General features: G+C 43.8%; 19 non-coding genes across 19 annotated transcripts; all 19 read left to right on the top strand.

The window, feature by feature from the left end:
- The first annotated feature begins 131 nt into the window (after positions 1–131).
- TRNAQ-UUG (transfer RNA glutamine (anticodon UUG)) lies at positions 132–203 on the top strand. Its single transcript has one exon. It is a non-coding gene; the product is annotated as a tRNA-Gln (tRNA).
- A 380-nt stretch (positions 204–583) lies between these two features.
- Positions 584–655, top strand: TRNAQ-UUG (transfer RNA glutamine (anticodon UUG)). Its single transcript has one exon. It is a non-coding gene; the product is annotated as a tRNA-Gln (tRNA).
- A 902-nt stretch (positions 656–1,557) lies between these two features.
- On the top strand, positions 1,558–1,629 carry TRNAQ-UUG (transfer RNA glutamine (anticodon UUG)). The gene has a single exon. It is a non-coding gene; the product is annotated as a tRNA-Gln (tRNA).
- Positions 1,630–2,009: 380 nt separating this feature from the next.
- TRNAQ-UUG (transfer RNA glutamine (anticodon UUG)) lies at positions 2,010–2,081 on the top strand. The gene has a single exon. It is a non-coding gene; the product is annotated as a tRNA-Gln (tRNA).
- Positions 2,082–3,436: 1,355 nt separating this feature from the next.
- TRNAQ-UUG (transfer RNA glutamine (anticodon UUG)) lies at positions 3,437–3,508 on the top strand. The gene has a single exon. It is a non-coding gene; the product is annotated as a tRNA-Gln (tRNA).
- Positions 3,509–4,410: 902 nt separating this feature from the next.
- TRNAQ-UUG (transfer RNA glutamine (anticodon UUG)) lies at positions 4,411–4,482 on the top strand. Its single transcript has one exon. It is a non-coding gene; the product is annotated as a tRNA-Gln (tRNA).
- A 380-nt stretch (positions 4,483–4,862) lies between these two features.
- On the top strand, positions 4,863–4,934 carry TRNAQ-UUG (transfer RNA glutamine (anticodon UUG)). The gene has a single exon. It is a non-coding gene; the product is annotated as a tRNA-Gln (tRNA).
- Positions 4,935–5,836: 902 nt separating this feature from the next.
- TRNAQ-UUG (transfer RNA glutamine (anticodon UUG)) lies at positions 5,837–5,908 on the top strand. The gene has a single exon. It is a non-coding gene; the product is annotated as a tRNA-Gln (tRNA).
- A 380-nt stretch (positions 5,909–6,288) lies between these two features.
- On the top strand, positions 6,289–6,360 carry TRNAQ-UUG (transfer RNA glutamine (anticodon UUG)). The gene has a single exon. It is a non-coding gene; the product is annotated as a tRNA-Gln (tRNA).
- A 903-nt stretch (positions 6,361–7,263) lies between these two features.
- Positions 7,264–7,335, top strand: TRNAQ-UUG (transfer RNA glutamine (anticodon UUG)). The gene has a single exon. It is a non-coding gene; the product is annotated as a tRNA-Gln (tRNA).
- A 379-nt stretch (positions 7,336–7,714) lies between these two features.
- Positions 7,715–7,786, top strand: TRNAQ-UUG (transfer RNA glutamine (anticodon UUG)). The gene has a single exon. It is a non-coding gene; the product is annotated as a tRNA-Gln (tRNA).
- A 380-nt stretch (positions 7,787–8,166) lies between these two features.
- On the top strand, positions 8,167–8,238 carry TRNAQ-UUG (transfer RNA glutamine (anticodon UUG)). Its single transcript has one exon. It is a non-coding gene; the product is annotated as a tRNA-Gln (tRNA).
- Positions 8,239–9,141: 903 nt separating this feature from the next.
- On the top strand, positions 9,142–9,213 carry TRNAQ-UUG (transfer RNA glutamine (anticodon UUG)). Its single transcript has one exon. It is a non-coding gene; the product is annotated as a tRNA-Gln (tRNA).
- A 902-nt stretch (positions 9,214–10,115) lies between these two features.
- On the top strand, positions 10,116–10,187 carry TRNAQ-UUG (transfer RNA glutamine (anticodon UUG)). The gene has a single exon. It is a non-coding gene; the product is annotated as a tRNA-Gln (tRNA).
- Positions 10,188–10,567: 380 nt separating this feature from the next.
- Positions 10,568–10,639, top strand: TRNAQ-UUG (transfer RNA glutamine (anticodon UUG)). Its single transcript has one exon. It is a non-coding gene; the product is annotated as a tRNA-Gln (tRNA).
- A 902-nt stretch (positions 10,640–11,541) lies between these two features.
- TRNAQ-UUG (transfer RNA glutamine (anticodon UUG)) lies at positions 11,542–11,613 on the top strand. The gene has a single exon. It is a non-coding gene; the product is annotated as a tRNA-Gln (tRNA).
- Positions 11,614–11,993: 380 nt separating this feature from the next.
- On the top strand, positions 11,994–12,065 carry TRNAQ-UUG (transfer RNA glutamine (anticodon UUG)). The gene has a single exon. It is a non-coding gene; the product is annotated as a tRNA-Gln (tRNA).
- A 902-nt stretch (positions 12,066–12,967) lies between these two features.
- TRNAQ-UUG (transfer RNA glutamine (anticodon UUG)) lies at positions 12,968–13,039 on the top strand. Its single transcript has one exon. It is a non-coding gene; the product is annotated as a tRNA-Gln (tRNA).
- Positions 13,040–13,419: 380 nt separating this feature from the next.
- TRNAQ-UUG (transfer RNA glutamine (anticodon UUG)) lies at positions 13,420–13,491 on the top strand. Its single transcript has one exon. It is a non-coding gene; the product is annotated as a tRNA-Gln (tRNA).
- Positions 13,492–14,443: the final 952 nt, after the last annotated feature.

Raw genomic sequence — 14,443 nt, 5'->3', positions numbered from 1 at the left:
GCAACATGTTCTGGAGTTGGTCTCAGGTTAAGTTCTTTTAAGATTCAATTTTAATGGAGTTAAAGGGATAGGGGGCTTAACCTACGGACATATGTATACAGCAAAATAGAGAGCAGTTGAGCATGCCCAAGGGTTCCATGGTGTAATGGTTAGCACTCTGGACTTTGAATCCAGTGATCCGAGATCAAATCTCGGTGGAACCTTCATCAGAGTCTCATTGCAGATTTCATCTTGGAATTTCAATTTGTTTCTTACGGCCACAAAGGCCAGTGACAGCAGAAGTTGTTGCTAACGTGGCTGGTTGTGAAAATAGTGAGCGTAGCCAGCCACCCAGATGTGCTAATCACAGATCATTTGTTATCTCCTAAAGGCCACTACCAGGCAAACCTGCAGCAGATACATTAGTTTTGACTTGGAGAGGTCTTTTTGACCTTTTCTCTCCCCCTGGTATGCAACATGTTCTGGAGTTGGTCTCAGGTTAAGTTCTTTTAAGATTCAAATGTAATGGAGTTAAAGGGATAGGGGGCTTAACCTACGGACATATGTATCCAGCAAAATAGAGAGCAGTTGAGCATGCCCCAAGGGTTCCATGGTGTAATGGTTAGCACTCTGGACTTTGAATCCAGCGATCCGAGTTCGAATCTCGGTGGGACCTTCTTTAGAGGCTCATTGCAGATTTCATCTTGGAATTTCAATTTGTGTCTTACGGCTACAAAGGCCAATGACAGCAGAAGTTGTTGCTAATGTGGCTAGTTGTGAAAATTGTGAGCGTAGCCAGCTGCCCAGGTCCAGCCAATTGCCAAAGCATACTGATGACACAGAGAGCTGTATTTAAAAAGAATATCTGCAACCCTAAGTACTTTTACCAGGAACAGGAGGAAGAAGCTAAGTTGTCTTTTTTGCTCAGATTTAGCAAAACATGACAATTAGGGAAATTCATCTTCTAGCCATTCCTCTCAACTCCATCTTTGTCAAAGTTTTCTGTCCAAAGACAAGTTTTCAAGTTCAGAGGATATGGATGCTTCACGCCACCTGTGGAATTTAACACTGGTGTATCTATTTCTCCCAGTTTCTTGCATCTTCAAAGTTCTCAACAGGCCTCATCTCTACTCTTCCACAGTGATTGCCAGCATCCCATTTTGGCCCCAAAGGCCTTGATTTCCTGTTCTCCCATTACTCACTCCAGAAACTCCAATTATGCTTGCACCATCTCTAGACCTCCTCCATCATAAACAGTTTCTGAACTCTTGTCCTGCAAAGAATACATCTGCGGGCCAGCAGTTTTGAAAGGCGTAGGCCAGCGAGCCCAGTGTGCTAATCACAGATCATTTGTTCTCTCCTAAAGCCCACCACCAGGCAAACTTGCAGCAGATACATTAGTTTTGCCTTGGAGAGGTCTTTTTGACCTTTTCTCTCCCCCTGGTATGCAACATGTTCTGGAGTTGGTCTCAGGTTAAGTTCTTTTAAGATTCAATTTTAATGGAGTTAAAGGGATAGGGGGCTTAACCTAAGGACATATGTATACAGCAAAATAGAGAGCAGTTGAGCATGCCCAAGGGTTCCATGGTGTAATGGTTAGCACTCTGGACTTTGAATCCAGTGATCCGAGATCAAATCTCGGTGGAACCTTCATCAGAGTCTCATTGCAGATTTCATCTTGGAATTTCAATTTGTTTCTTACGGCCACAAAGGCCAGTGACAGCAGAAGTTGTTGCTAACGTGGCTGGTTGTGAAAATAGTGAGCGTAGCCAGCCACCCAGATGTGCTAATCACAGATCATTTGTTATCTCCTAAAGGCCACTACCAGGCAAACCTGCAGCAGATACATTAGTTTTGACTTGGAGAGGTCTTTTTGACCTTTTCTCTCCCCCTGGTATGCAACATGTTCTGGAGTTGGTCTCAGGTTAAGTTCTTTTAAGATTCAAATGTAATGGAGTTAAAGGGATAGGGGGCTTAACCTACGGACATATGTATCCAGCAAAATAGAGAGCAGTTGAGCATGCCCCAAGGGTTCCATGGTGTAATAGTTAGCACTCTGGACTTTGAATCCAGCGATCCGAGTTCGAATCTCGGTGGGACCTTCTTTAGAGGCTCATTGCAGATTTCATCTTGGAATTTCAATTTGTGTCTTACGGCTACAAAGGCCAATGACAGCAGAAGTTGTTGCTAATGTGGCTAGTTGTGAAAATTGTGAGCGTAGCCAGCTGCCCAGGTCCAGCCAATTGCCAAAGCATACTGATGACACAGAGAGCTGTATTTAAAAAGAATATCTGCAACCCTAAGTACTTTTACCAGGAACAGGAGGAAGAAGCTAAGTTGTCTTTTTTGCTCAGATTTAGCAAAACATGACAATTAGGGAAATTCATCTTCTAGCCATTCCTCTCAACTCCATCTTTGTCAAAGTTTTCTGTCCAAAGACAAGTTTTCAAGTTCAGAGGATATGGATGCTTCACGCCACCTGTGGAATTTAACACTGGTGTATCTATTTCTCCCAGTTTCTTGCATCTTCAAAGTTCTCAACAGGCCTCATCTCTACTCTTCCACAGTGATTGCCAGCATCCCATTTTGGCCCCAAAGGCCTTGATTTCCTGTTCTCCCATTACTCACTCCAGAAACTCCAATTATGCTTGCACCATCTCTAGACCTCCTCCATCATAAACAGTTTCTGAACTCTTGTCCTGCAAAGAATACATCTGCGGGCCAGCAGTTTTGAAAGGCGTAGGCCAGCGAGCCCAGTGTGCTAATCACAGATCATTTGTTCTCTCCTAAAGCCCACCACCAGGCAAACTTGCAGCAGATACATTAATTTTGCCTTGGAGAGGTCTTTTTGACCTTTTCTCTCCCCCTGGTATGCAACATGTTCTGGAGTTGGTCTCAGGTTAAGTTCTTTTAAGATTCAATTTTAATGGAGTTAAAGGGATAGGGGGCTTAACCTACGGACATATGTATCCAGCAAAATAGAGATCAGTTGAGCATGCCCCAAGGGTTCCTTGGTGTAATGGTTAGCACTCTGGACTTTGAATCCAGTGATCCGAGATCAAATCTCGGTGGAACCTTCATCAGAGTCTCATTGCAGATTTCATCTTGGAATTTCAATTTGTTTCTTACGGCCACAAAGGCCAGTGACAGCAGAAGTTGTTGCTAACGTGGCTGGTTGTGAAAATAGTGAGCGTAGCCAGCCACCCAGATGTGCTAATCACAGATCATTTGTTATCTCCTAAAGGCCACTACCAGGCAAACCTGCAGCAGATACATTAGTTTTGACTTGGAGAGGTCTTTTTGACCTTTTCTCTCCCCCTGGTATGCAACATGTTCTGGAGTTGGTCTCAGGTTAAGTTCTTTTAAGATTCAAATGTAATGGAGTTAAAGGGATAGGGGGCTTAACCTACGGACATATGTATCCAGCAAAATAGAGAGCAGTTGAACATGCCCCAAGGGTTCCATGGTGTAATGGTTAGCACTCTGGACTTTGAATCCAGCGATCCGAGTTCGAATCTCGGTGGGACCTTCTTTAGAGGCTCATTGCAGATTTCATCTTGGAATTTCAATTTGTGTCTTACGGCTACAAAGGCCAATGACAGCAGAAGTTGTTGCTAATGTGGCTAGTTGTGAAAATTGTGAGCGTAGCCAGCTGCCCAGGTCCAGCCAATTGCCAAAGCATACTGATGACACAGAGAGCTGTATTTAAAAAGAATATCTGCAACCCTAAGTACTTTTACCAGGAACAGGAGGAAGAAGCTAAGTTGTCTTTTTTGCTCAGATTTAGCAAAACATGACAATTAGGGAAATTCATCTTCTAGCCATTCCTCTCAACTCCATCTTTGTCAAAGTTTTCTGTTCAAAGACAAGTTTTCAAGTTCAGAGGATATGGATGCTTCACGCCACCTGTGGAATTTAACACTGGTGTATCTATTTCTCCCAGTTTCTTGCATCTTCAAAGTTCTCAACAGGCCTCATCTCTACTCTTCCACAGTGATTGCCAGCATCCCATTTTGGCCCCAAAGGCCTTGATTTCCTGTTCTCCCATTACTCACTCCAGAAACTCCAATTATGCTTGCACCATCTCTAGACCTCCTCCATCATAAACAGTTTCTGAACTCTTGTCCTGCAAAGAATACATCTGCGGGCCAGCAGTTTTGAAAGGCGTAGGCCAGCGAGCCCAGTGTGCTAATCACAGATCATTTGTTCTCTCCTAAAGCCCACCACCAGGCAAACTTGCAGCAGATACATTAGTTTTGCCTTGGAGAGGTCTTTTTGACCTTTTCTCTCCCCCTGGTATGCAACATGTTCTGGAGTTGGTCTCAGGTTAAGTTCTTTTAAGATTCAATTTTAATGGAGTTAAAGGGATAGGGGGCTTAACCTAAGGACATATGTATACAGCAAAATAGAGAGCAGTTGAGCATGCCCAAGGGTTCCATGGTGTAATGGTTAGCACTCTGGACTTTGAATCCAGTGATCCGAGATCAAATCTCGGTGGAACCTTCATCAGAGTCTCATTGCAGATTTCATCTTGGAATTTCAATTTGTTTCTTACGGCCACAAAGGCCAGTGACAGCAGAAGTTGTTGCTAACGTGGCTGGTTGTGAAAATAGTGAGCGTAGCCAGCCACCCAGATGTGCTAATCACAGATCATTTGTTATCTCCTAAAGGCCACTACCAGGCAAACCTGCAGCAGATACATTAGTTTTGACTTGGAGAGGTCTTTTTGACCTTTTCTCTCCCCCTGGTATGCAACATGTTCTGGAGTTGGTCTCAGGTTAAGTTCTTTTAAGATTCAAATGTAATGGAGTTAAAGGGATAGGGGGCTTAACCTACGGACATATGTATCCAGCAAAATAGAGAGCAGTTGAGCATGCCCCAAGGGTTCCATGGTGTAATGGTTAGCACTCTGGACTTTGAATCCAGCGATCCGAGTTCGAATCTCGGTGGGACCTTCTTTAGAGGCTCATTGCAGATTTCATCTTGGAATTTCAATTTGTGTCTTACGGCTACAAAGGCCAATGACAGCAGAAGTTGTTGCTAATGTGGCTAGTTGTGAAAATTGTGAGCGTAGCCAGCTGCCCAGGTCCAGCCAATTGCCAAAGCATACTGATGACACAGAGAGCTGTATTTAAAAAGAATATCTGCAACCCTAAGTACTTTTACCAGGAACAGGAGGAAGAAGCTAAGTTGTCTTTTTTGCTCAGATTTAGTAAAACATGACAATTAGGGAAATTCATCTTCTAGCCATTCCTCTCAACTCCATCTTTGTCAAAGTTTTCTGTTCAAAGACAAGTTTTCAAGTTCAGAGGATATGGATGCTTCACGCCACCTGTGGAATTTAACACTGGTGTATCTATTTCTCCCAGTTTCTTGCATCTTCAAAGTTCTCAACAGGCCTCATCTCTACTCTTCCACAGTGATTGCCAGCATCCCATTTTGGCCCCAAAGGCCTTGATTTCCTGTTCTCCCATTACTCACTCCAGAAACTCCAATTATGCTTGCACCATCTCTAGACCTCCTCCATCATAAACAGTTTCTGAACTCTTGTCCTGCAAAGAATACATCTGCGGGCCAGCAGTTTTGAAAGGCGTAGGCCAGCGAGCCCAGTGTGCTAATCACAGATCATTTGTTCTCTCCTAAAGCCCACCACCAGGCAAACTTGCAGCAGATACATTAGTTTTGCCTTGGAGAGGTCTTTTTGACCTTTTCTCTCCCCCTGGTATGCAACATGTTCTGGAGTTGGTCTCAGGTTAAGTTCTTTTAAGATTCAATTTTAATGGAGTTAAAGGGATAGGGGGCTTAACCTAAGGACATATGTATACAGCAAAATAGAGAGCAGTTGAGCATGCCCAAGGGTTCCATGGTGTAATGGTTAGCACTCTGGACTTTGAATCCAGTGATCCGAGATCAAATCTCGGTGGAACCTTCATCAGAGTCTCATTGCAGATTTCATCTTGGAATTTCAATTTGTTTCTTACGGCCACAAAGGTCAGTGACAGCAGAAGTTGTTGCTAACGTGGCTGGTTGTGAAAATAGTGAGCGTAGCCAGCCACCCAGATGTGCTAATCACAGATCATTTGTTATCTCCTAAAGGCCACTACCAGGCAAACCTGCAGCAGATACATTAGTTTTGACTTGGAGAGGTCTTTTTGACCTTTTCTCTCCCCCTGGTATGCAACATGTTCTGGAGTTGGTCTCAGGTTAAGTTCTTTTAAGATTCAAATGTAATGGAGTTAAAGGGATAGGGGGCTTAACCTACGGACATATGTATCCAGCAAAATAGAGAGCAGTTGAGCATGCCCCAAGGGTTCCATGGTGTAATGGTTAGCACTCTGGACTTTGAATCCAGCGATCCGAGTTCGAATCTCGGTGGGACCTTCTTTAGAGGCTCATTGCAGATTTCATCTTGGAATTTCAATTTGTGTCTTACGGCTACAAAGGCCAATGACAGCAGAAGTTGTTGCTAATGTGGCTAGTTGTGAAAATTGTGAGCGTAGCCAGCTGCCCAGGTCCAGCCAATTGCCAAAGCATACTGATGACACAGAGAGCTGTATTTAAAAAGAATATCTGCAACCCTAAGTACTTTTACCAGGAACAGGAGGAAGAAGCTAAGTTGTCTTTTTTGCTCAGATTTAGCAAAACATGACAATTAGGGAAATTCATCTTCTAGCCATTCCTCTCAACTCCATCTTTGTCAAAGTTTTCTGTCCAAAGACAAGTTTTCAAGTTCAGAGGATATGGATGCTTCACGCCACCTGTGGAATTTAACACTGGTGTATCTATTTCTCCCAGTTTCTTGCATCTTCAAAGTTCTCAACAGGCCTCATCTCTACTCTTCCACAGTGATTGCCAGCATCCCATTTTGGCCCCAAAGGCCTTGATTTCCTGTTCTCCCATTACTCACTCCAGAAACTCCAATTATGCTTGCACCATCTCTGGACCTCCTCCATCATAAACAGTTCCTGAACACTTGTCCTGCAAAGAATACATCTGCGGGCCAGCAGTTTTGAAAGGCGTAGGCCAGCGAGCCCAGTGTGCTAATCACAGATCATTTGTTCTCTCCTAAAGCCCACCACCAGGCAAACTTGCAGCAGATACATTAGTTTTGCCTTGGAGAGGTCTTTTTGACCTTTTCTCTCCCCCTGGTATGCAACATGTTCTGGAGTTGGTCTCAGGTTAAGTTCTTTTAAGATTCAATTTTAATGGAGTTAAAGGGATAGGGGGGCTTAACCTACGGACATATGTATACAGCAAAATAGAGAGCAGTTGAGCATGCCCAAGGGTTCCATGGTGTAATGGTTAGCACTCTGGACTTTGAATCCAGTGATCCGAGATCAAATCTCGGTGGAACCTTCATCAGAGTCTCATTGCAGATTTCATCTTGGAATTTCAATTTGTTTCTTACGGCCACAAAGGCCAGTGACAGCTGAAGTTGTTGCTAACGTGGCTGGTTGTGAAAATAGTGAGCGTAGCCAGCCACCCAGATGTGCTAATCACAGATCATTTGTTATCTCCTAAAGGCCACTACCAGGCAAACCTGCAGCAGATACATTAGTTTTGACTTGGAGAGGTCTTTTTGACCTTTTCTCTCCCCCTGGTATGCAACATGTTCTGGAGTTGGTCTCAGGTTAAGTTCTTTTAAGATTCAATTTTAATGGAGTTAAAGGGATAGGGGGCTTAACCTACGGACATATGTATACAGCAAAATAGAGAGCAGTTGAGCATGCCCAAGGGTTCCATGGTGTAATGGTTAGCACTCTGGACTTTGAATCCAGCGATCTGAGTTCGAATCTCGGTGGGACCTTCCTTAGAGGCTCATTGCAGATTTCATCTTGGAATTTCAATTTGTGTCTTACGGCCACAAAGGCCAGTGACAGCAGAAGTTGTTGCTAACGTGGCTGGTTGTGAAAATAGTGAGCGTAGCCAGCCACCCAGATGTGCTAATCACAGATCATTTGTTATCTCCTAAAGGCCACTACCAGGCAAACCTGCAGCAGATACATTAGTTTTGCCTTGGAGAGGTCTTTTTGACCTTTTCTCTCCCCCTGGTATGCAACATGTTCTGGAGTTGGTCTCAGGTTAAGTTCTTTTAAGATTCAAATGTAATGGAGTTAAAGGGATAGGGGGCTTAACCTACGGACATATGTATCCAGCAAAATAGAGAGCAGTTGAGCATGCCCCAAGGGTTCCATGGTGTAATGGTTAGCACTCTGGACTTTGAATCCAGCGATCTGAGTTCGAATCTCGGTGGGACCTTCTTTAGAGGCTCATTGCAGATTTCATCTTGGAATTTCAATTTGTGTCTTACGGCTACAAAGGCCAATGACAGCAGAAGTTGTTGCTAATGTGGCTAGTTGTGAAAATTGTGAGCGTAGCCAGCTGCCCAGGTCCAGCCAATTGCCAAAGCATACTGATGACACAGAGAGCTGTATTTAAAAAGAATATCTGCAACCCTAAGTACTTTTACCAGGAACAGGAGGAAGAAGCTAAGTTGTCTTTTTTGCTCAGATTTAGCAAAACATGACAATTAGGGAAATTCATCTTCTAGCCATTCCTCTCAACTCCATCTTTGTCAAAGTTTTCTGTCCAAAGACAAGTTTTCAAGTTCAGAGGATATGGATGCTTCACGCCACCTGTGGAATTTAACACTGGTGTATCTATTTCTCCCAGTTTCTTGCATCTTCAAAGTTCTCAACAGGCCTCATCTCTACTCTTCCACAGTGATTGCCAGCATCCCATTTTGGCCCCAAAGGCCTTGATTTCCTGTTCTCCCATTACTCACTCCAGAAACTCCAATTATGCTTGCACCATCTCTAGACCTCCTCCATCATAAACAGTTCCTGAACTCTTGTCCTGCAAAGAATACATCTGCGGGCCAGCAGTTTTGAAAGGCGTAGGACAGCGAGCCCAGTGTGCTAATCACAGATCATTTGTTCTCTCCTAAAGCCCACCACCAGGCAAACTTGCAGCAGATACATTAGTTTTGCCTTGGAGAGGTCTTTTTGACCTTTTCTCTCCCCCTGGTATGCAACATGTTCTGGAGTTGGTATCAGGTTAAGTTCTTTTAAGATTCAATTTTAATGGAGTTAAAGGGATAGGGGGCTTAACCTACGGACATATGTATCCAGCAAAATAGAGAGCAGTTGAGCATGCCCCAAGGGTTCCATGGTGTAATGGTTAGCACTCTGGACTTTGAATCCAGTGATCCGAGTTCGAATCTCGGTGGGACCTTCTTTAGAGGCTCATTGCAGATTTCATCTTGGAATTTCAATTTGTGTCTTACGGCTACAAAGGCCAATGACAGCAGAAGTTGTTGCTAATGTGGCTAGTTGTGAAAATTGTGAGCGTAGCCAGCTGCCCAGGTCCAGCCAATTGCCAAAGCATACTGATGACACAGAGAGCTGTATTTAAAAAGAATATCTGCAACCCTAAGTACTTTTACCAGGAACAGGAGGAAGAAGCTAAGTTGTCTTTTTTGCTCAGATTTAGCAAAACATGACAATTAGGGAAATTCATCTTCTAGCCATTCCTCTCAACTCCATCTTTGTCAAAGTTTTCTGTCCAAAGACAAGTTTTCAAGTTCAGAGGATATGGATGCTTCACGCCACCTGTGGAATTTAACACTGGTGTATCTATTTCTCCCAGTTTCTTGCATCTTCAAAGTTCTCAACAGGCCTCATCTCTACTCTTCCACAGTGATTGCCAGCATCCCATTTTGGCCCCAAAGGCCTTGATTTCCTGTTCTCCCATTACTCACTCCAGAAACTCCAATTATGCTTGCACCATCTCTAGACCTCCTCCATCATAAACAGTTCCTGAACTCTTGTCCTGCAAAGAATACATCTGCGGGCCAGCAGTTTTGAAAGGCGTAGGCCAGCGAGCCCAGTGTGCTAATCACAGATCATTTGTTCTCTCCTAAAGCCCACCACCAGGCAAACTTGCAGCAGATACATTAGTTTTTCCTTGGAGAGGTCTTTTTGACCTTTTCTCTCCCCCTGGTATGCAACATGTTCTGGAGTTGGTCTCAGGTTAAGTTCTTTTAAGATTCAATTTTAATGGAGTTAAAGGGATAGGGGGCTTAACCTACGGACATATGTATACAGCAAAATAGAGAGCAGTTGAGCATGCCCAAGGGTTCCATGGTGTAATGGTTAGCACTCTGGACTTTGAATCCAGTGATCCGAGATCAAATCTCGGTGGAACCTTCATCAGAGTCTCATTGCAGATTTCATCTTGGAATTTCAATTTGTTTCTTACGGCCACAAAGGCCAGTGACAGCAGAAGTTGTTGCTAACGTGGCTGGTTGTGAAAATAGTGAGCGTAGCCAGCCACCCAGATGTGCTAATCACAGATCATTTGTTATCTCCTAAAGGCCACTACCAGGCAAACCTGCAGCAGATACATTAGTTTTGACTTGGAGAGGTCTTTTTGACCTTTTCTCTCCCCCTGGTATGCAACATGTTCTGGAGTTGGTCTCAGGTTAAGTTCTTTTAAGATTCAAATGTAATGGAGTTAAAGGGATAGGGGGCTTAACCTACGGACATATGTATCCAGCAAAATAGAGAGCAGTTGAGCATGCCCCAAGGGTTCCTTGGTGTAATGGTTAGCACTCTGGACTTTGAATCCAGCGATCCGAGTTCGAATCTCGGTGGGACCTTCTTTAGAGGCTCATTGCAGATTTCATCTTGGAATTTCAATTTGTGTCTTACGGCTACAAAGGCCAATGACAGCAGAAGTTGTTGCTAATGTGGCTAGTTGTGAAAATTGTGAGCGTAGCCAGCTGCCCAGGTCCAGCCAATTGCCAAAGCATACTGATGACACAGAGAGCTGTATTTAAAAAGAATATCTGCAACCCTAAGTACTTTTACCAGGAACAGGAGGAAGAAGCTAAGTTGTCTTTTTTGCTCAGATTTAGCAAAACATGACAATTAGGGAAATTCATCTTCTAGCCATTCCTCTCAACTCCATCTTTGTCAAAGTTTTCTGTCCAAAGACAAGTTTTCAAGTTCAGAGGATATGGATGCTTCACGCCACCTGTGGAATTTAACACTGGTGTATCTATTTCTCCCAGTTTCTTGCATCTTCAAAGTTCTCAACAGGCCTCATCTCTACTCTTCCACAGTGATTGCCAGCATCCCATTTTGGCCCCAAAGGCCTTGATTTCCTGTTCTCCCATTACTCACTCCAGAAACTCCAATTATGCTTGCACCATCTCTAGACCTCCTCCATCATAAACAGTTTCTGAACTCTTGTCCTGCAAAGAATACATCTGCGGGCCAGCAGTTTTGAAAGGCGTAGGCCAGCGAGCCCAGTGTGCTAATCACAGATCATTTGTTCTCTCCTAAAGCCCACCACCAGGCAAACTTGCAGCAGATACATTAGTTTTGCCTTGGAGAGGTCTTTTTGACCTTTTCTCTCCCCCTGGTATGCAACATGTTCTGGAGTTGGTCTCAGGTTAAGTTCTTTTAAGATTCAATTTTAATGGAGTTAAAGGGATAGGGGGCTTAACCTAAGGACATATGTATACAGCAAAATAGAGAGCAGTTGAGCATGCCCAAGGGTTCCATGGTGTAATGGTTAGCACTCTGGACTTTGAATCCAGTGATCCGAGATCAAATCTCGGTGGAACCTTCATCAGAGTCTCATTGCAGATTTCATCTTGGAATTTCAATTTGTTTCTTACGGCCACAAAGGCCAGTGACAGCAGAAGTTGTTGCTAACGTGGCTGGTTGTGAAAATAGTGAGCGTAGCCAGCCACCCAGATGTGCTAATCACAGATCATTTGTTATCTCCTAAAGGCCACTACCAGGCAAACCTGCAGCAGATACATTAGTTTTGACTTGGAGAGGTCTTTTTGACCTTTTCTCTCCCCCTGGTATGCAACATGTTCTGGAGTTGGTCTCAGGTTAAGTTCTTTTAAGATTCAAATGTAATGGAGTTAAAGGGATAGGGGGCTTAACCTACGGACATATGTATCCAGCAAAATAGAGAGCAGTTGAGCATGCCCCAAGGGTTCCATGGTGTAATGGTTAGCACTCTGGACTTTGAATCCAGCGATCCGAGTTCGAATCTTGGTGGGACCTTCTTTAGAGGCTCATTGCAGATTTCATCTTGGAATTTCAATTTGTGTCTTACGGCTACAAAGGCCAATGACAGCAGAAGTTGTTGCTAATGTGGCTAGTTGTGAAAATTGTGAGCGTAGCCAGCTGCCCAGGTCCAGCCAATTGCCAAAGCATACTGATGACACAGAGAGCTGTATTTAAAAAGAATATCTGCAACCCTAAGTACTTTTACCAGGAACAGGAGGAAGAAGCTAAGTTGTCTTTTTTGCTCAGATTTAGCAAAACATGACAATTAGGGAAATTCATCTTCTAGCCATTCCTCTCAACTCCATCTTTGTCAAAGTTTTCTGTCCAAAGACAAGTTTTCAAGTTCAGAGGATATGGATGCTTCACGCCACCTGTGGAATTTAACACTGGTGTATCTATTTCTCCCAGTTTCTTGCATCTTCAAAGTTCTCAACAGGCCTCATCTCTACTCTTCCACAGTGATTGCCAGCATCCCATTTTGGCCCCAAAGGCCTTGATTTCCTGTTCTCCCATTACTCACTCCAGAAACTCCAATTATGCTTGCACCATCTCTAGACCTCCTCCATCATAAACAGTTCCTGAACTCTTGTCCTGCAAAGAATACATCTGCGGGCCAGCAGTTTTGAAAGGCGTAGGCCAGCGAGCCCAGTGTGCTAATCACAGATCATTTGTTCTCTCCTAAAGCCCACCACCAGGCAAACTTGCAGCAGATACATTAGTTTTGCCTTGGAGAGGTCTTTTTGACCTTTTCTCTCCCCCTGGTATGCAACATGTTCTGGAGTTGGTCTCAGGTTAAGTTCTTTTAAGATTCAATTTTAATGGAGTTAAAGGGATAGGGGGCTTAACCTAAGGACATATGTATACAGCAAAATAGAGAGCAGTTGAGCATGCCCAAGGGTTCCATGGTGTAATGGTTAGCACTCTGGACTTTGAATCCAGTGATCCGAGATCAAATCTCGGTGGAACCTTCATCAGAGTCTCATTGCAGATTTCATCTTGGAATTTCAATTTGTTTCTTACGGCCACAAAGGCCAGTGACAGCAGAAGTTGTTGCTAACGTGGCTGGTTGTGAAAATAGTGAGCGTAGCCAGCCACCCAGATGTGCTAATCACAGATCATTTGTTATCTCCTAAAGGCCACTACCAGGCAAACCTGCAGCAGATACATTAGTTTTGACTTGGAGAGGTCTTTTTGACCTTTTCTCTCCCCCTGGTATGCAACATGTTCTGGAGTTGGTCTCAGGTTAAGTTCTTTTAAGATTCAAATGTAATGGAGTTAAAGGGATAGGGGGCTTAACCTACGGACATATGTATCCAGCAAAATAGAGAGCAGTTGAGCATGCCCCAAGGGTTCCATGGTGTAATGGTTAGCACTCTGGACTTTGAATCCAGCGATCCGAGTTCGAATCTCGGTGGGACCTTCTTTAGAGGCTCATTGCAGATTTCATCTTGGAATTTCAATTTGTGTCTTACGGCTACAAAGGCCAATGACAGCAGAAGTTGTTGCTAATGTGGCTAGTTGTGAAAATTGTGAGCGTAGCCAGCTGCCCAGGTCCAGCCAATTGCCAAAGCATACTGATGACACAGAGAGCTGTATTTAAAAAGAATATCTGCAACCCTAAGTACTTTTACCAGGAACAGGAGGAAGAAGCTAAGTTGTCTTTTTTGCTCAGATTTAGCAAAACATGACAATTAGGGAAATTCATCTTCTAGCCATTCCTCTCAACTCCATCTTTGTCAAAGTTTTCTGTCCAAAGACAAGTTTTCAAGTTCAGAGGATATGGATGCTTCACGCCACCTGTGGAATTTAACACTGGTGTATCTATTTCTCCCAGTTTCTTGCATCTTCAAAGTTCTCAACAGGCCTCATCTCTACTCTTCCACAGTGATTGCCAGCATCCCATTTTGGCCCCAAAGGCCTTGATTTCCTGTTCTCCCATTACTCACTCCAGAAACTCCAATTATGCTTGCACCATCTCTGGACCTCCTCCATCATAAACAGTTCCTGAACACTTGTCCTGCAAAGAATACATCTGCGGGCCAGCAGTTTTGAAAGGCGTAGGCCAGCGAGCCCAGTGTGCTAATCACAGATCATTTGTTCTCTCCTAAAGCCCACCACCAGGCAAACTTGCAGCAGATACATTAGTTTTGCCTTGGAGAGGTCTTTTTGACCTTTTCTCTCCCCCTGGTATGCAACATGTTCTGGAGTTGGTCTCAGGTTAAGTTCTTTTAAGATTCAATTTTAATGGAGTTAAAGGGATAGGGGGGCTTAACCTACGGACATATGTATACAGCAAAATAGAGAGCAGTTGAGCATGCCCAAGGGTTCCATGGTGTAATGGTTAGCACTCTGGACTTTGAATACAGTGATCC

The sequence above is a fragment of the Lithobates pipiens genome, unplaced genomic scaffold (genome assembly GCF_037356315.1).
Source record: "Lithobates pipiens isolate NorthernLeopardFrog02 unplaced genomic scaffold, aLitPip1_a1.2 Scaffold_18, whole genome shotgun sequence".
In the NCBI taxonomy this organism is placed as follows: domain Eukaryota; kingdom Metazoa; phylum Chordata; class Amphibia; order Anura; family Ranidae; genus Lithobates; species Lithobates pipiens.
The sequence above is the reverse complement of the archived record's forward strand: the minus strand, read 5'-3'. Positions and strand labels throughout refer to the sequence as shown.